The following is a 20,042-nucleotide window of genomic DNA, read 5'->3' on the forward strand; positions in this document are numbered from 1 at the left end:
ACTTCTCTGGTTGCCAGATATAGAGCTTCCTGCCTGGACTTCTATTCTGACCCTCTGGAGCTGTGTTGCTGCGTTCTCTGGTAGTTGGTCCAGAACGTTACCCTCCGGATCCCTGTTGGACCTTTGTGGTCTGCTGTGGTCGCCCTGGGTGTATGTGTTTGTCTGTATTGTCTGTCCTCTCCCTGGTGTTTCCCTCTTAGTGTCAGTGGTGCGGACTAGCAATTTCACCGGCCCGTTCACTATCTAGGGCTCATTCTAGGGAAAGCCAGGGTTTAGGCACGTGATCGCCGCACGGGTGAGGAACCCGTCTAGGGACGTCAGGGCAGTCAGGTGCCAGCCGCAAGGTGAGTCAGGGGTCACCACCTTTCCCTCTCCCTTGGGCAAGGCTTTCCCTTTTCCCTCCCTGTGTGTGACGCCGGTCATTACATTATATCTGGCCCTTATTTTGTGTAGGTAAAAAAAAAAAAATTTTTTTTTTTTTTACCTACTTAGAATCCAGTATGGATCAAATTGCTGCTCTGTCCAAACAATTTCATGGCCTGTCTTTGGAGGTGGCAGGATTGAAGGCGTCGGTCCTCCAGCAACAGCAGCAATTACAACTGACCGCAAGCCCAGCGGTTGCTACTGGTAACCAGGTTGTTGCGGAACCCAAGGTCCCTCTCCCTGACAGATTTTCTGGGGGAAGGGACAAGTTTTTGACATTCCGTGAGGCCTGTAAATTATATTTTAAACTGCGCCCTTACTCCTCTGGTGATGAAGAACAGCGGGTGGGGGTTGTTATTTCCCTGCTGCAGGGGGACCCGCAGTCCTGGGCGTTCTCTGTACCCACTGATTCCCAGGCTCTTCGGTCAGTGGATGAGTTTTTCGGGGCCTTGGGTCTCATATATGACGACCCTGACCGAGTCGCACTGGCTGAATCAAGATTACGGAGACTCCTACAAGGAGAGCGGCCGGTAGAGGAATATTGCTCTGACTTCCGTAGGTGGGCTACGGATACCCAATGGAACGACCCGGCTCTCAGGAGTCAGTTCTGCTCTGGGTTATCCGAAAAGGTAAAGGATGCGCTTGCATTATATGAGACCCCCTTTTCCCTTGAAGCGGTTATGTCCCTTTCTATCCGTATAGATAGACGCCTTAGGGACAGGTTGAAAAAACCGGAGCAATTGGTCACCCCTCCCAAGCAGCAGTTAGTCTGTACGGACTTAGACGAGCCTATGCAGCTAGGAGGAACTACTCGTCAGGTTTGGGCTTCGCAAATTTCTATAGGAAATTCATTAAAAATTATTCAGTTATTGTAAAACCCCTTACTGACATGACTAGGAAGGGGACTGATTTTTCTAAATGGTCTGACGCCGCTAAAGTTGCTTTTTCCTCTCTAAAAGAGAGGTTTACCTCGGCACCTGTACTAGTCCAACCTGATGTCTCTCAGCCTTTTATTGTTGAAGTCGATGCGTCAGAGATGGGAGTGGGGGCGGTGCTGTCTCAGGGTCCGTCTCCTGGCAAATGGCGTCCTTGTGCTTTCTTTTCTAAAAAACTATCTGCAGCAGAAAAGAACTACGATATTGGCAATAGGGAAATAGCTATTAAACTAGCGTTTGAAGAATGGCGTCACTTTTTAGAGGGGGCAGTCCACCCCGTCACTGTGATTACGGACCACAAAAATCTTCTGTACCTTGAATCAGCTAAGCGTCTCACCCCTAGACAAGCTAGGTGGTCGCTATTTTTTTACCAGGTTCAACTTTGTTATTACCTATCGTCCTGGGGCAAAGAATACCAAGGCTGATGCACTATCTCGTTGTTTCCCTGGAGGGGGTAATGTGAGTGATCCGGTACCCATTCTTCAAAGAGGAGTGGTTGTTTCTGCGGTACACTCTGCTCTGGAGGTGAAGGTGTTAGAGGCCCAGGGGGACGCCCCGGTATCTTGCCCCTCAGAGAAATTGTTTGTACCGTTGAACCTGCGTTTCGAATTATTAAAGGAACATCATAATTCGGCACTTGCTGGGCACCCGGGTAGTAAAGCAACCTTGGAGCTATTGTCTCGTCGTTTTTGGTGGCCAAGGTTGTGTCAGGATGTATTGGATTTTGTGTCTTCTTGTTCTACCTGTGCGCGCGCAAAAGTTTCGCATACACGTCCTGCAGGGTCTCTATTACCACTCGTCATTCCCAATACACCATGGACACATCTGTCAATGGATTTTATCACTGACTTGCCTTTGTCTGCGGGTAAAACAGTTATTTTAAAGACTCGAAAATGGTGGCTCACCTCAGGCGGGGTTCTGGATAAGGTGCTTCTAGCCCAATATAGAGGAACACCCCTCCTCTAGTATTAAATATATAGCTAAAATCAAAATCAGGGCGAGCACTCAGCACTTGGACCACAGAAGTAGTAAATTTAATATTTATTAAATCACAATACATAACACGTGTATATTTCAACCATAAAATCTAAAATCTAAAAATAAAATACATAGTATCGAAAACCATATGAAGGGATAAGTGAATGGTAGCGGTCACTGATAATCAAGACAACTGGTATGCATATAATCAACCTGAAGGGTTGTTGGCAACCATGCGCTTCACTGTCCCATGCGCACTTGAAATAATCAATGAGTTTCGTTGGCTAGTATGCGCTGTCCCAGCGCTGGTGTAGCAATTAGGCAGGTGAATCAAACAGTTATTTGTACAGACACGTGCCTTAGTGTCCTTAGATGCCGGTAATTTCAATAAAGTTGCCGTACACTTTCACATAGTATGCCTCGTCGCATACAGTATACAAATGTAGTGTTCCTACCTTCCTCTTGGTAAGTCCCGAGGACGTCTCTATGGACGTATGCGGTGGATAGATGGCAAAGAGTAGTTCCGGCGTCTGGATGTTGGCTGCTGTGATGCGTTGTTCCCGGATCTCGCGGGATTTCGGAGGTGATGTATGTCCTGGACGACACAAAGCGCTACTTTACAGATTCTGCACTCGGCGTCCTAGGAATCCAAATTCTTCCACTTATAGTAATCTTTGCATGGCCATGCATAGGGTGCGGAGAAACTTCTGTCACAGGTGTGCGGCCCAGACGCGTTTCGGGAACTCTTTCCCTTCGTCAGTGGTACGGCAACACCTGTCTTGCTCCGCCTTTTATGTCCACACCTTGCCCCAAATCATGGATCACTGGATTAGCTTTCAGCTGAAAGAAATCGCATGCGCTTTTTCATGCGTTTTCAGTGCGGTTATTTTCCACACATGCGTTTTTTCATAGTATAAATTCATTTTGACATTCACCAGCTTCCACGACAAGCCATACCTAGCGAACAGCCTCCCGTGACACTGGATTTGAGCACGGGGAAGTCAGATGACCTCCAGTCCCCCCATATAATGTCAACGCCAGTTAGGGAAAGATCATCAATGCTCCTGATTTTCTGGATCGATGTTTTCATACAATTTTTCCATATTCTTTTGAGTCATGATCAACAGTCACACAAGGGAAAACCAGTCTCAACACTTCCTTGAAATCAATCCAATTATGCTTTTCTTTGAGCTTCATTGTGCATGTGGTCAACAACATTCGGAATGGACCATCAAACCAGGGTTTTAGGACTTTCCTAACGTGTCTTTTTCTACCACCCAATCTCCAGACACAAGTGGGTGGGTTCCTGGTACTTTATCAAAACCTGAAAGTGAAGCAAAAACTCGAGAATGTACTTTAGTCAAATGCTTGTACAAAACTGATCACATAATCTGCCAGACAACCATGTTGCATCTGAAGCTGCTGTGGGAAATAAAATCCTATCCTAGGGGCTGACCCAAAAAGGACCTTATAGGGACAAAGGCCTGTCTCACGGTTAGGCGTACACCTTACTAAAAGAGGGCTACCAGCAGGCACTCTGAGGCTTTTTGAATCTTTAACTTAGTGTCCCGTTCAGTTCCTTTTCCCTACTCTACTGCTGCTTTGTGGATGGTACGAAGCATGTAAGGCCTGTCCTACACCCAAAACCTTCATCATCTCTTGCATCACTTCACCTGTGAAGTGAACACCTGTGTCACTTTCAATGATCTAAAGTACCCCATACCTGCACACAACTTCGGCCATAATCTTCTTTACTTCTTTGGGTACGGTTTTGGCCATCCTGAAAACAAGTCATCACATATCAATACATACTCATACATGCCCACCTTGGGTAGTTGAAGGTAGTCTGCAAATGTTGAAACAGATACAAAAAGCAAGACGTGTTTCTTGGGTACTTTTAACCACCTTGCCCACGTTGTTCTGGGCACAAACCATTTATCCTTGAGTATGTCTGACTGTTACAGTGCTGAACCCTGGGGCGTGCCATATGCTACGTACTAAATCACACATAGCAGTTTTTTGTCTGGTGCATCACTCCATGGGTTGCCTGTGCCATCGTGGAGTAGAGGGACCTGGGAAGGCAAAGTTTTCCCTTCTTATTTGTAGTCCCCCCTTTTCCATCCACCAGTCCCTTTCCTCCTTCCCCATCTGGTTCTGTAAGGTCTTAAGAACTTTCGGGAGACAGGAGGAGTTATTTCAGGGACCTGAACTGTGGCCACTTAAGACAGGGGTCTGCTTAGGTAATTTGGCAGCCATTTTTGCCGCCTGATCTGCCGTGGCTTTCCCCTTTGCCTCCTCTGCATCTGTTTACAGTGGCCTTTCGTTGCTATCATCACCTCTCATGTTAGTGACAAGAGGGCTTCCATCAGAGACCTCACTGCTTCCCCATTTTCGATGGGTTTACCTGAAGCGATCAAGGAGTCTCTGGCTTTCCATATGGGCCCATAGTCATGGGCTATCCCAAAAGCACACCTGGAATCAGTGTAAATGTTGTCTTTTTTCCATCTGCATATCTGCAAGCCATGTTTAGAGTCTTTTAGCTCCACTTCTTGAGCAGACATGTGTGGTAGATCACGTTTAATCACCACTGCCCAACCTGTGTAGTACCTGCCATCCTGGCCATACCTCGATCCATCCACAAAGAGCACATGATCTAGATTACCTAATGGCTGATTTACCAAATCCCACTACCTCTTGTGACATCATCTGCAAACAGTCAGGAGCCTTTTCCTTTGAATCTGGAAGAAAAGTTTAACTCTTCTCTCTCCCCTTGATCCAGAGGCAACAGGGTGGCTGGGTCCAAAGTATTACACCTTTGGAGAGCAACATTGTCAGGCAACAAAATGGAACACTGCATTCTCAAATAACGAGCAACAAAACAATCATTTGGATTGTACGTTCATGAGGATATCACTATCCCTTTGTGGTTCAGAACTATCTCAGAGCTTTCATCAAGCATAGCTAGTACAACTACTACAGCTCTGATGCAGAAAGGGGCACCTCTGGCCAAAGGGTTAAGTCTGACTGAATAATATGCTACGGGGCGTTATTGCTGGCCATGCAGTTGGGTGAGGACAGCTGAGTCATGGCCACTCACTTCATAACAATACAATCTAAATGTAATAATCTGATAGGCTCAGTGTGGGGGAACACAAAATTGCCAGTTCTAGGCATAAAAGCATCTACCACCTCATCTGTGAGGCGGTAGGGACTAAAGGACAAATCAATCACAGTGGAGTGAGTGGTGGTAATGGGAACCTGAGTCAACAAGGTGTGTGTATTGGGCACGATGTGGGTGTTAGAAACTGTGGCTTCATTAACTGCATGTAGGTCATGTACCATCCAATAGTGAGTGGTTTTGCTTTTCTCAGCTTCTGGGAGTACTGATACAAACATGGACCAGGGAATTTTATCACTAATGGCCAACAAACAAAGTTCCTGGTCGTTGAGGGCACCTGTAAGCTTCACAGTGCCGTCCTCCTGATATGGGATACCAGCATGTACTTTTGCAAGCAAATCTGCACCTAGGAGGCAACAAGGGGCGTTACCACTGACCAGCAAACGGGCAAGCGCATCTTGGTTAGGGGCAAATCTAATATGGATGGTTCCTGTTGAAAAGGGAGCGTACTACTTTCCCATCCACTTCTACCCAAAGACTAGTGTCCTTGGAGAGTAAATCAGGGGAGGCCATGTTTGTGCACAACTGTCTTGGCTGCTCCAGTATCAATCAAAAACGGGACTACTTCTTTATCGCCCAGAGTGAGGGATATCATTGGGCCAGACTGAATCTGCTAAAAATGTTTAAAAGTAGAGCCGATACTGGATTCCCTGTTTCCTAATCTTGATCTAACTCCCCCCCCCTCCCTGTATTTGTGTTCTCCTTATGACAAAAAATATGGGTGTCTGTGGGGACGGACAGTGATCCGGGCATGGTCAACATAGAATACAATCCTCTCGTGTGGTGTGGACGAGGAGTACCACACACAGCACAACACTCTCTCTTCTGGGATCTGGGTCCCACAGACTCTGCAGGCCCATCATAGGGTGGCAGACTTACTTTTTCCTCACTTCAATGAGGCGTTTGACATCAGGGCTGAAGCAATGCCAAAGGAACACTACCTATGGTTGGCACCACTGAACCACCCAATGCCGCTTGATGTTACTCTGCATTTTGGCTTACAGAAGTATCCAACTTTTCCTATCGCGGAATTAATAGACTGGAAAAACAAAACAGGACTTCTCATCTTCCAGGGGAGTGTCTTATAACTAGGGGATGGTCACAAGGGCTGTCATTGTCTGTAATGTCCACCCCTATCCTCCTCCCTCCGCTCTGAGTCATCTAAGTATACCCCTTTCAGTCGGACGCTGTGGTCCTCCTTTTGTCCGTCAGTAATGTGCCAGCTGTCCATTAGAACAGAGCTCTGATGTTTAGCACAACACTTAACATGTAACACGTAACTTCAAACATTGAAACAAACAGATCTGACAATACAGACATGGGCCCATAAGAAACTTTTCATTGACTTCAATTTAAAAAAATGTACAGCTTAATCAACACTGTTGGCACCAATAAAAAAACAAAAATCTTCTAAGGAAAATAAAATAAAATCCTCAATGCGCATATTATTAAAATATATAAATAAATAAATAAAATACCGTACTCCATAAGCATTCTTTTTTTTTTCATGTTTTCATGTACTCATTTTCACAAACAGCTCATAATCAGTCTTCACACATATTCGCCTCAACTACAACTCAAAGCCACACCCATTCACATTCCACTGAATCATTTATGTCTTCCAACCCAGCCACACTGTTTTCATCCCAAAACTTGCAGCACAGACAAACACAGCTTTCCTGGAGACAGATAGCCACACCACACCCAGAATTGCTGATGGTCTGTCGCTGTAAGACAATATACATGTTATAATCATACAGTCATTTTGTTAAAAGCTGGATTCCCACAGTACACTGCTTGGGAAAGAAGAAAGAAAATTATTGAACAATTTTTTTTTTTTTGTCTTCTATAATAATATTGCACATATAACATCACTTACTCTGCATGATTCCCTCCCCCCTTTCCCCGCTCCTCTTATCTCAGGAATGTTTCTGTGTGAAGGCAGGGGAAAGTGAATCTCTCTAGTTCACACGGATACAACACTTCCATTAACTGACCATCTTTTGGATCTTCCCTATTTAAACACACACATATCATTAGGGTAACAAAACTTAACCAGTTCATTTCTGAACATTTAACACAAGCGCCTTTCTAATTGCAGACACTGGGGCACTTTCTTTCTTGCTAATGCCATCAATTAACATCCTGACACTGCTCTGTTTTCCCACCTATTAGAACCCCCCCCCTTCAACATCATAGGAGTTCTGATGCCCACAGTCTTTAAGCTCTAACTTCACAGTTTCTTACAGATGTTCATCCCTGTTGCCAGCCGGGCCACCTGCTGTCCGGGGCCACACTTTCTCTAACATTCTTTGTCACATTTTAACTTTCAATTTTCCTTCTTCATGTGAGTGGGACTGACCCATCTCAAAACAACAGTATTTCAGACTGACACACACACAAAACAGAGGAGTGATTAGCACCTTTAACCCTTTCCTCCGCAGACAAAGGATTCACCCTCCCTCTGGTTGGCTCAAATCTGACTATCACGTCTGACTAGTCAGCTGGGACTCCCCGCACGTCTTCCCCTGCTCCAGGGGTCAGACGGGCTCCGTCGCGTCTTCCTGGGGTCAGGTCAGGTGGAGAATATCTCCGCAGTCTTCCCTTATCTCAAGGATCTAAGGGTCATACGGCTCCATGCGTCTTCCTGAGGTCAGGTGTAGAATATCTCCACAGTCTTCCCTTATCTCAAGGATTTAAGGGTCATACGGCTCTACGCGTCTCCCTGCCAGGTCAGCCGGAGTTTACTTTGTCCCACACCTCGGCGCTACAGCGCCCCCTTCCAAACCAGGAGGTTACTGTCCCCTCCCTTTGTCTGTGGTTTTACCGTCTGTGCTCAACTCACTCCTCACATAAATTACAGACACACACAAAACATATACACACCAGAGTGATCTATAATTTCAGACTATTGGTTCTATAGACTCCAATCTTTCAGCATTACAGCCGACTACTATACTTACATCGGTACCACCTCACAGCAGACTGAGCTATCTGAGCATGACGAAGTAAATAGCAGAAAGGCAGATGAGATAAAAAGTTTTCTCACCTTTCTTTGAGGTTGCAATCCTCTCCCCTCTGCCGTTCGTCAAGCTCAGGGGCCCGTCTTGTCAGCTGTTTGATGCTACATTCGCTCAGAGTCCCTTCGTGGTCGCCATTTTGATGAAGACGCCCTAATTAGGGCATTTAAGATACACTCTGGTGTTCCAAATCAATGTACCCCCCCAGGGGTTAATATCCACGCTTGGCTGAGAGACTAGACGCTGACACATAGATGGTCAATGCAATCTCTAACTTTTATTACATGGGGTAAGCGTATATACATCTTCAGAAGAGGGCAGTCCTCACTGAGGCTTAAACATTGTTTCATTGGTCAAAAAGGAAGAAAAGATAAGAGAGAGGAAATAATACACCAGCATCTGCGCACTGGGCCCTACTTTGGAATGTGAACTAATGTAAACATCTGGTTACCATCGCCATTTTGTAATGGCTTCTATTCTAACAATAATACTGCATACGTCATATGTGACACTTCAAAGAGGTGCTTCTCTATAGGCAGTGAATAATATATACATATCATCGAGCCATATGATTGGCTTATGCACTCCTTCACACTCTATATACCTCCTTTGGGTCACCTGTACAAGGATGAGAAATCAGACACTTCTCATAGCACAGCTCTTTGCTCCCCCCCCCCTCTCTTCTCCAGTCTTGAAACAAAGAGGAGGGGTGGGTGGGTGGGCACTTGGAGAAGAAAAAGTTAACTCATTACAGTCCTAGAGATAAAAAATATAGAATAAAATTCACTCATCTTTAACAATACCCCCTCCCTCAGCATCCCCCCCATACAACAAGATACCCCCTCCCTCAGCATCCACGCAGCTGCCCCCCCATACAAGATACCCCTTCCCTCAGCATCCCCCCATACAAGAAACCCCCTCCCTCAGCATCCCCCCATACAAGAGACCCCCTCCCTCAGCATCCACGCAGCTGCCCCCCCCATACAAGATACCCCCTCCCTCAGCATCCACGCAGCTGCCCCCCATACAAGATACCCCCTCCCTCAGCATCCACGCAGCTGCCCCCCATACAAGATACCCCCTCCCTCAGCATCCATGCAGCTGTCCCCCCATACAAGATATCCCCTCCTTCAGCATCCATGCAGCTGTCCCCCCCATACAAGATATCCTCTTCCTCAGCATCCACACAGCTGCCCCCTCATACAAGATTCCCCCTTCCGCAGCATCCACGCAGCTGCCCCCCCATACAAGATACCCCCTCCCTCAGCATTCCCCCATAAAAGGTACCCACTCCCTCAGCATCCACGCAGCTGCCCCCCCATACAAGATACCCCCTCCCTCAGCATCCACGCAGCTGCCCCCCCAAGAATCCACGCAGCTACCCCCCCCCCCATACAAGATACCCCCTCCCTCAGCATCCATGCAGCTGCCCCCCCATACAAGATGCCCCCTCCCTCAGCATCCCCCCATACAACAAGATACCCCCTCCCTCAGAATCCCCCCCATACAAGATACCCCCTCCCTCAGCATCCATGCAGCTCCTCCCCCCTCCCCCGGTGTACAATCCCTCACAGCACATCCCCAACAGTTTCAGTACAAAATAAGTTACTAAATCAGTAGGTTCCGCGTACTTCTACAACACTGCAGGAGTTTTTTAGTTCACTCCCCGCGCTGCTGACACTAGCGAGGTCCATGATAGTATGATTCATGTGAAAAAGAGCGCGGCTCTCCTGTTTCCGATCCACGTGATCTAGGAGTGCCACGTGATGTTATGACGTCAGCAGGTTCTTCCCGAATATAGTATTTAGCCATTACCATTCATTCACTGCCAGTGACGTCACCGGGCTCCCTGATCAGCGGAAGAGGAAGCTTTGCTTGCCTGCAAGGGACCCGGTACGTCACTGAGGAGAAGAAACCAGTAACTTCCGGCCATGAATTTCAAAGATGAAAACGGGGCTGCAAAAATCTGTGCCAAAGGTACTACCTGCTTGTATGTAATGTGTATGCCACACTTGTACTATTAGAGCAATGTCCCCAATCCCGGACAACCCCTTTAAGCTTGTCCTCCAGTGGATTGTAAAGGGGGGGGGTCTATAATTGTTTCCTGACTACGCATTCCATTTTTGATGCTTGCTTATGGAGCAGAGGACGAAAAGTAGTCTGAGCCCGGAGAAGCAGTAACTGATGACGATGACAAGGACACTCTACTGCATGTGGATGCAGCCTAGCTGCTGCAAAGGAGACTGGGAGAAGGACACTCTGGTTGCGGTAGCTGGCGAACACTTATAATTTCCCACAGTAACTGGTGATGACGCCTCATATGCTGCAATAGAGCCATGGTAGCTACATTTGTGTTTTAACCCCCACAGCTTATTCTCATCCTGCACACAGAAATGTTTTTTTCTTCCAGCACTGCGGAGAAAAACTGCCAGATTGGAGATATTCACACACTCTGCACATAGCTAGCAGCAGCCGAGCTTGGCTTGGGTCTGGCACATTGTGAGCCTGGTTCTGGACGTACATTGCTTCTGCTCTTTATTGCCACCATGGCCACCACCGTCCTCTTCTGATGTTACCTCCTCCTAAGCCCTCCAAACCAGCTTCCAGATCCTGTCCAACATACAATCATCATAATGCTTACCCTCCACGCCACTTTTATCAGACTGTGATGTCATCATGGGCTTCTTTGGTCCCCATCCTAATTCTTTTCTCTATTTCCTCTGAGTGCTACTGTCACTACCAGTGCCCTAGTGCAACCACCGTTGCTAGAAGTGCAACTACTATCACCATCAACACAGCTATGCATAGGCCCGCCACCTCAGCCTGAACCTCATGCGAGTACGAATGTTGACTGTTCAACAGTTAGACTATAGCACGTAGGGTTTTGTTTCCTCTTCTTAGGAAAAAAAAAAGGCTCTCCGCTAGGAGGGGGCAGTTGTCACGCTTGGTTGTGGGAGGGAAACACCACACCGAACATAGGAGGGAAGGGCGAAACAGGGAATCAGGCCTAAGAACTAGGGAAGGAAGATGGACACCTAGTGAAAACCCTAACCAAAATCCTGACTGACTACCAGTTTGAACAAGCCTGAGGCTCAAGAAAGCGCACAATAGAGTAGTACATTCAATTAGATGGTAACAAAGGTGTACACTAAAGGATCACCTTGTGGGGTTGTGCTAATATAGGCACAACCCTATTGAAGGCTTGTCACACAACAGTCGGTCCTTGGGTGTACTACCGCAGGTCAGGGTTCCTTCAGAAGGGATGTCCAGTCCCTCCCGAAAGGTGCTTTAGGTAAAAAGGAAATCCTGCCCCGGAGCTTCAAACCCAATTTAGACAGTCTTGGATGTAGAAAGGTTTCTTTATTCCATTAAAAATGCACTCAAGTAAAAACAACGCGTTTCGGGGAGTTCAGATTCCCTTCATCAGGTTGACATTAATAGCTTATACAGTGTGGGGTACATATACACATAAAAACCGCCAAAAAACTGCACCAGTGGGTGGCTACCAACTCATGGGACCACCCACAGGTTCTGTCAAATTAGCATATGTGGCATGTATATAGTTCATGGTTTATATATATATTAAAACTGAACACATCTGGAGGAGGAGGGTGGTAGTGTAATTATACTACAGATCATGGCAGTGTCCACGATCTGCATGATATAGCAAAAGATGGGACTCCCCTGCATAACGGAAACAGGACGGGTCAATTTTGCAGCCCATAGACTTCTATTATGAAGGAATGAATAACGAAATGCCTCTAAAGGCATTCCGTTATGCATTCCGTCATAGAATTGCGTTATGGTCCGTCGTAATTGAATCCATAACGCAATTCACCTTTAACAAATGAAGTGTGAACGAATTTCAAAATATGAAATTCGCTCATCTCTAATGGTAAACTAAACTCAATAGTCTGCCTTTTATTTATCATATCACATGGCACCAGCTACACACTTTGGTTAAAGTATAGCATATTAAATATAGTATTCCCTGGTATATAATGGAAAGTAGTATCTTCAGCACTGTGCTATATCATGTTAGTATGTATTGGAGGCAAAAAAATAGTGAAAAGTCAAGAAATGGATATTGCAAACTTAGGTAGCAGATACATGTACAGTTGTGTTCAAAATAATAGCAGTCAGACATCACTAACCTGATCAATCACTGTTTTTGGTAGAAATGATATTTCTACATGGCAAATAATTTACTAGCAGGTGTAGTAGAGTAATAGAAATCTAACAGACCCAACAGTCATGACATGCATGCTGCTGATTCTGTGTAATTGAATCACTAATTTAAAGGGGCATGTTCAAAATAATAGCAGTGTGGAGTTCAATGAGTGAGGTCATGCATTCTTTAAAAAACAGGTGGCAATTATTGCCCTTATTTAAGGAAGGAAGGCAGCAAATGTTGTACATGCTGGTTACAGTGCATTTCTCTCTGAAATTCTGAGGAAAATGGGTCGTTCCAGACATTGTTCAGAAGAACAGCGTACCTTGATTAAAAAGTTGATTGGAGAGGGGAAAACATATAAAGAAGTTCAGAAAATTATAGGCTGCTCAGCTAAAATGATCGCAAATGCTTTAAAATGGCAACCAAAACCTAAAAGATGTCTAAGAAAGCGAAAAACTACCATTCGAATGGATAGAAGAATAGCCAAAATGGCAAGGACTCAGCCAACAATCAGCTTCAGGACGATCAAAGAAGGTCTAAAGTTACCTGTGAGTACTGTTACAATTAGAAGACACCTATGTGAAGCCAAGCTATATGCTATGCAAGAAGCCCCCGCAAAGTCCCACTGTTGAAAAAAAAGACATGTGCTGAAGAGGTTACAATTTGCCAAAGAGCACATTGACTGGCATAAAGAGACATTTTTTGGACTGATGAAAGTAAGATTGTTCTTCTTTTTGGGTCTAGTGGCCGGAGACAGTTTGTCAGACGACCCCCAAACACTGAATTCAAGCCACAGTACCAGTGGCGGATTACAATAGGGACGTTCGGGTCGGCAGCCCCGGGCCCAGCACCGATGGGGGGCCCAACGCTGACCCGAACGCCCACATACTGCGGCGGGGCACGGGAGCGCATAGCTTCCTTTCCCGTCGCCGATCACCGCCATAGGCTTCAGGCCTTGTAGGCCTGAGGCCTATGCGGTAGTGAAATCCCGGCGCAGGCGTGCGTGATGACGTCATCGCGTGCCTGTGCCGGGACGCAGCACTGTGACACGGCTGACTCATCCCGCCTTCCTCTGCGAGCAAGCGCCTGGCCCTGGACATAGGTGAGTATTTATCTTTTCATTTTTTGTTCATTTTCTATTTTTTTATTTCATGTGCCTACTTTGGGGGGGGGGGACACACAGGAGGACATATTAGGGAAGATAAATCGAGTACATTGGGGGGGAATGTGGGGGCTGTATGGGGGCAAATTATTATGGGAGGGAATACTATGTGGGGGCAAATTACTAGTTGGGGCAGTGTGGGGGCAAATTGCTATGTGGGGGCAAATTATTATGGGAGGGACTACTATGTGGGGGCAAATTATTATGTGGGGGCAAATTATTATGAGAGGGACTACTATGTGGGGGCAAATTACTAGTTGGGGCAGTGTGGGGGCAAATTGCTATGTGGGGCAAATTATTATGGGAGGGACTACTATGTGGGGGCAAATTACTAGATCGGGCTGTGTGGGGGCAAATTGCTATGTGGGGGCAGTGTGGGGGGCAAATTATTATGGGAGGGACTACTATGTGGGAACAAATTTCTATATGGGGCAGTGTGGGGGAAACTATTGTGTGGGGCTAATTGCTATGTGGGGACAGTGTGGGGTAATTTTTATGTGGGGACAGTGTGGGGAAATTGCTATGTGGGGGCAAATTACTATATGGAGCAGTGTAGGGGCAAATTACTATGTGGGGGCAGTGTGGTGGAAATTACTATGTGGGGGCAGTGTGGGGCAAATTACTGTGTGGGGGCAAACTACTATATGGGGGCAGTTTGGGGGAAATTACTGTGTGGGGGCAAATTACTAATGGGGGGATTACTATGTGGGGGCAGTGTGGTGGAAATTACTATATGGGGGTGTTGCTATTGGGGAGCCACTGTAGGGGCAATTCTATTATTTCTGGGTACACTATACAGGGATTATTGCCTGGAGCACAGTATTGGGTGTTATTATTACTGGGGGCACTCTAGGGGACATTATAGCTGCTGTGGACACTATAGGAACATTTGGGGTAATTTATCAAACTGGTGTAACGCAGAACTGGCTTAGTTGCCCATAGCAGCCAATCAGATTCCACCTTTCATATTTGACAGCTCTTTTGGAAATGCAGTTCTACTTTACACCAGTTTGATAAATTACCCCAATTATGTCTATTAGGGTCACTATTTTTTCAGCAGTATAGTACCTGGGGCATTGGGGGGCACAACGGGCACCGTATTGGGGGTGGCAGGATGACACTGTGGGGACACCAGGATGAGGAGGTTGATGGAAAAATTGAGAAATCTAACATGTCTGTGTTACAAACTGTAGAGACGAGATGCGGCTGAAAGAATTTGCCATGGTGGTCTGGGTCAAATGGAGGAGAAGAGGAAAGAGAAGGTCTACATGACAGGAGATGTCACTGGATGTAAGAGGTATGTGGTGCTGTATTCTCCTCCATGTCTTTTTTATTACAATTATATGTATTTTAAATTTTGCGACCAAATTTTTCAGTTTAGGACCCAATTTGGGGTATTTTTTTTTAGTCTGAAGATGTCATATGGCCTAAGAAGAGACTCTGGTTCCCATGAAGCACCGCAGCCTCTTCATACAAAAAAAAAAAAACTAAAATGGAGGGGGGAGGGGGCCCAAGTTGGGTAGACAGCCCCGGGCCTATCATGCACTTAATCCGCCCCTGCACAGTACACAGTGAAGACAGTGAAGCATGGTGTCGCAAGCATCATGATATGGGGATGTTTCTCATACTAAGGTGTTGGGCCCATTTATCGCATACCAGGGATCATGGATCAGTTTGAATACATCAGAATACTTGAAGAGGTTATGCTGAAGAGGAAATGCCCTTGAAATGGATGTTCCAACAAGACAACGACCCCAAGCACACCAGTAAACGTGCAACATCTTGGTTCCAGACCAACAAGATTGACGTTATGGAGTGGTCAGCCCAATCCCCGGATCTTAATCCAATAGAAAACTTGTGGGGTGACACCAAAAATACAGTTTCTGAGGCAAAACCAAGAAATCGAGAAGAACTGTTGAATGTAGTCCAATCATCCTGGGCTGGAATACCTGTTCACAGGTGCCAGAAGTTGGTTGACTCCATGCAACACAGATGTACAGCAGTTCTCAGAAACAGTAGTTATACAACTACATATTAGTTGTGATTCAAAGGAAAGCAAAATCTTCAAACATTTTTCAGTTTATATAGTGAATGTTTGAGTTTGTAAAGAAGAATACAAACACTGCTATTTTTTTTGAACAGTCTAATATTCACTGTTCAATTTTTTTTAGAGGAACAACACAAATTTGATATATTTTTCTTCATGTTTTGATTTGGAATAGAATGTGTAGTGTTCCCAATGCATTTGTGTGTATGTGAATAAAAGCTATTAGAAGCATTTTTAGCTTTATTCACGTTTTTAAACACACTGCTATTATTTTGAACACAACTGTAAACCACCACAAATGTTTTAAAGGATAACTGTCATGTTTTAAAAAAAAAAATAAAATTGTATCATATGTTACTGCTGCAGCAGCATTATGCATAAAACAATCTTTTTAGTTTCTTCACATACCACCGTTTTCCTTGAGTTTTCCCCTTAGTTACGGCTGTTTTGAATCCTACATTATGAGGATCTTTTCAAGATGGCTCCTCTGCCAGTTCTCTGAGGCCAAAACTGCATTCCCTCAGGTCACATGCACACTTGCTGTAGCCAGCAGCTTCCTTCCAGCCAATCAGATTGGATTAATGAGAGACATGCCTCCTCACTCTGAAACCTAATGTAGGCATGCAGTGTGTCTTCTGTTTACATTAAGTTGGGAGACAGATGAGCCATAACAACGGTCTTTTAAGGGAGCAGTGGCAAGGGACAGGAAACATTAATGAAAGCTGTTATAAGGTAATTACAGATCTTTTGACAGACTAACTCAGGTATACATGCCTAGCTCTAATAAACTAGCAAATAAATAAAAAATATGACAGTTATCCTTTAATGTATCAGTGTTTAAAAAGTGGCAACAATTTTACCTACACATTACATAGAGTTGTATTCAGGGCAGACTGAGCGGTCAGGCACTTCGGATACGGTCCGAGGGCCCGGCCGGGAAGGGGGCCCGCGGCGGCAGGTCACAGGGAGATGAACGCTTCCATTGTGGAAGCGTTCATCTCCATAGTCATCTGTATCGCCGTCCTCAGGACAACGATACAGATGGCTGTGCTGTGGGGCAGGGGAGGGAGAGGCGTCTCCCTTCCCTGTTCCTCTGATAGGCTGCGGGCCTTGTCAGAGGCCGATGCAGGCGGTGCGATGACGTCATCGCGCCGCCTGAACCGTACAGCGCGGGACACAGGCCGGAAGAGGCTTGCATCGCAGCGGAGGTAAGTAATTTTGTTTATTTTTTTATACCGGACTATCTGTTACTGGCACATGGGGGGCGGGAGGAGAGAGGCACTTGTTACTGGCACATGGGGGGGGCACTTATTACTGGACTGACACATGGGGGGGAAGGCACTTGTTACTGGCACATGGGGGGAGGAGAGGCACTTGTTACCGGCACATGGGGGGAGGAGAGGCACTTGATACTGGCACATGGGGGGGGAGACGCTTGATACTGGCACATGGGGGAAGATAGGCACTTCTTACTGGCACATGGGGTGGGGGAAGAGAGGCACTTGTTACTGGCACATGGGGGGGAGGCACTTGTTACTGGCACATGGGAGGGAGGCACTTGATACTGGCACATGGTGGAGGGCACTTGATACTGGCACATGGGGGAGGGCACTTGATACTGGCACACGGGGGGAGGGCACTTGATACTGGCACATGGGGGGAGGGCACTTGATACTGGCACATGGGGGGAGGGCACTTGATACTGGCACATGGGGGGAGGGCACTTGATACTGGCACATGGGGGGAGGGCACTTGATACTGGCACATGGGGGAGGCACTTGATACTGGCACTGGGGGGGAGGCACTTGATACTGGCACATTGGGGGGAAGAGAGGCACTTGATACTGGCACATGGGGGGGAAGAGAGGCACTTGTCACTGGCATATGGGGCGGAGAGGCACTTGTTACTGGCATATGGGGGGGAGAGAGGCACTTGTTACTGGCACATTATTATGGGGCACTATCAGGGTTTCTACTGAGGCCACAAAGAAGTGGTATTTTATATGGGGGGCTCTGTGTGGTACTAGTATTATCAGGGGTATTATCTGTTTCTGCCGTATCGTATTGGGGAGCACATTGGCACAGTATTGGGGGTAGTAGGATGATTTGTCCAGAAGATGGGAGGATGATGAAAAAATAGTAAACGAATATCATTTTTTTGTTGTTGTCAAACTGCAGAGACGGAAAATAGTGACAAAATGGTGGTCTGATCTGAAAGGAGAAGACGAGGACAGAGAACATCTACATTAAAGGAGACGTCACTGGATGTAAGAGGTATGGGGCACTGTATTTCTGTAGTGATCAGGGGCCTAACGATCGCAGTGCGACCGGGGAGTGGAGGCGGGATATGGGTGTGGCTGGAGGCGGAACATGGGTGGGGCCTGAAAGGGGGCTCTTGATCTATTTTGCCCGGGGGCCATGAGGGTTCTCAGTCCACCCCTGGTTGTATTGTGCATATTTATATAAATCATGTAGAACAATCCTTGGTATTACAATGATTATTCTTTTCTTTTAAACCACTGTGTAAATATTAAAGTTTATATCTAAAATTGAAAAATATGTGCTCTTTGTTGTTTACTGACTTCATTCCCTCACAGGCTGCATAATCCGTATCAGTATATGGCAGAGTAAGAGGAGACTACTAGGAGAACTACAGTAGCCATTTTTTTCCTCCTGGCCAAGAGAGAGTTGACTGGATAGATAAATATCAGAACAGATACAACCAAAGCAACTTGAATATCTCACCCAAACAAGGGAATTGTGCAGACCTTTTATATCTACAGGAAAATTGTTGGCTAATATAGTTTTGTGTTCACATCAGTATTTGCATTTATTTATTCAAGGTCTCTGTCTCTGTGAGCTGTGGCAGGGGCCGGGACATTGGGCCTGACATATTTACTATCCTTTACACCTAGATCAGTTGTAAAAGCGAAATAAGCCTCGTCATAAATTAGGTACCTTCTCCACTGGCGCAGGAAGGAAACAAAGTTTGTAAATGATCTCCAGTGACAAAGTATAGTTCTGTATTGACTAGACACACCTGCCCACACTGTAACACCACCACCATTAAGGGCTCGTCTGGTGACAACAGTGGCTGATGCAGGTCGTCTAGCACGCAGACCATGCTGATATAAATGGTTTTGAATGGTCTGGCGTGACACTTGGACCAGAAAATGTATTGGGGAGATTCATGGATCAAACACCTTTTGTCAATTTTGCAGTTAAGCTCCTTGTTAGAGAATAGCAATTTGTGCAAAAAGTACTGAAACATTGAACAGTTGGAGATGTGCATTCAAAAGTTTAGAGAAGGTCACATTATGTTCACCTGTAAAGGTTAGAGTGCATTTTAGGTTCATCCTGAAATTTCTCCCACAAGCCAAATATCCCTAACTTTTTGTAAGTAGTGTATATGTGTATATATATATATTTGTGGTCAGGGCGATGGTCCCTGGACGTAGGAGCTAGCGCCAACCTCTGGCTTGGAAATGCCGGAAGCCTGTAACGAGGATAGGCCTAAAAGGGGGCCTATCCTTAAGGAAGAGCTAAGAAAAGGGAAGGGAGGGTGGGGGTAACTGGCTGCACGTCCCGTCCCCTGCACTCCGTGGATTTTATAGCAAAGGGGCGGGGCCTATGCCCCTCCCACAAATACAGGCTGCACGGCAGCCTTAACTACTTGTGGTCAGGGCGACGGTCCCTGGACGTAGGAGCTAGCGCCAACCTCTGGCTTGGAAATGCCGGAAGCCTGTAACGAGGATAGGCCTAAAAGGGGCCAAAAAGGAGACAAACATATGGACAGATTCTTTATTGCACTGTTACAGGGCAAGAGAACAGAAAGCATCACGGATCTCTGATTGAGGATTCGGAATGTATCTAGAAAAACATGATGACCTCCAGCGCCCCATGCACCTGATGACATGAGGAGGTATCTGGTGCCTCGATGCCGCAGAGGCTGCCCCAATACGAAAGGAGTGTCCCGAGATGCCCTTCGGGTCTTGACCCAACCCTGCCACCAATGAACGCACATGTGACATGAACTGGGGCGTGGACAACGGCCCTCCTTTGAAGGGGAGTAGGGGACTATCTGCTGCTGCCGCTTGCAGAGCCACAGACAACTGTCGCAGCACC

At 46.3% G+C, this 20,042-nt stretch overlaps 1 protein-coding gene and 1 long non-coding RNA gene across 2 annotated transcripts in view; one reads left to right on the forward strand and one right to left on the reverse strand.

Annotated features, from left to right (window-relative positions):
- PGGHG (protein-glucosylgalactosylhydroxylysine glucosidase) overlaps positions 1–20,042 on the forward strand; it is a 436,976-nt gene that overhangs the window by 403,280 nt on the left and 13,654 nt on the right. The gene's annotated exons all lie outside the window — the stretch shown is intronic.
- On the reverse strand, positions 7,694–10,223 carry LOC120980625. Its single transcript, XR_005774556.1, has 3 exons — positions 10,214–10,223; positions 7,972–7,978; positions 7,694–7,852 (listed from the first exon to the last, which is right to left on the reverse strand). It is a non-coding gene; the product is annotated as an uncharacterized LOC120980625 (long non-coding RNA).

This window comes from Bufo bufo, chromosome 10 (genome assembly GCF_905171765.1).
Source record: "Bufo bufo chromosome 10, aBufBuf1.1, whole genome shotgun sequence".
Classification (NCBI taxonomy): domain Eukaryota; kingdom Metazoa; phylum Chordata; class Amphibia; order Anura; family Bufonidae; genus Bufo; species Bufo bufo.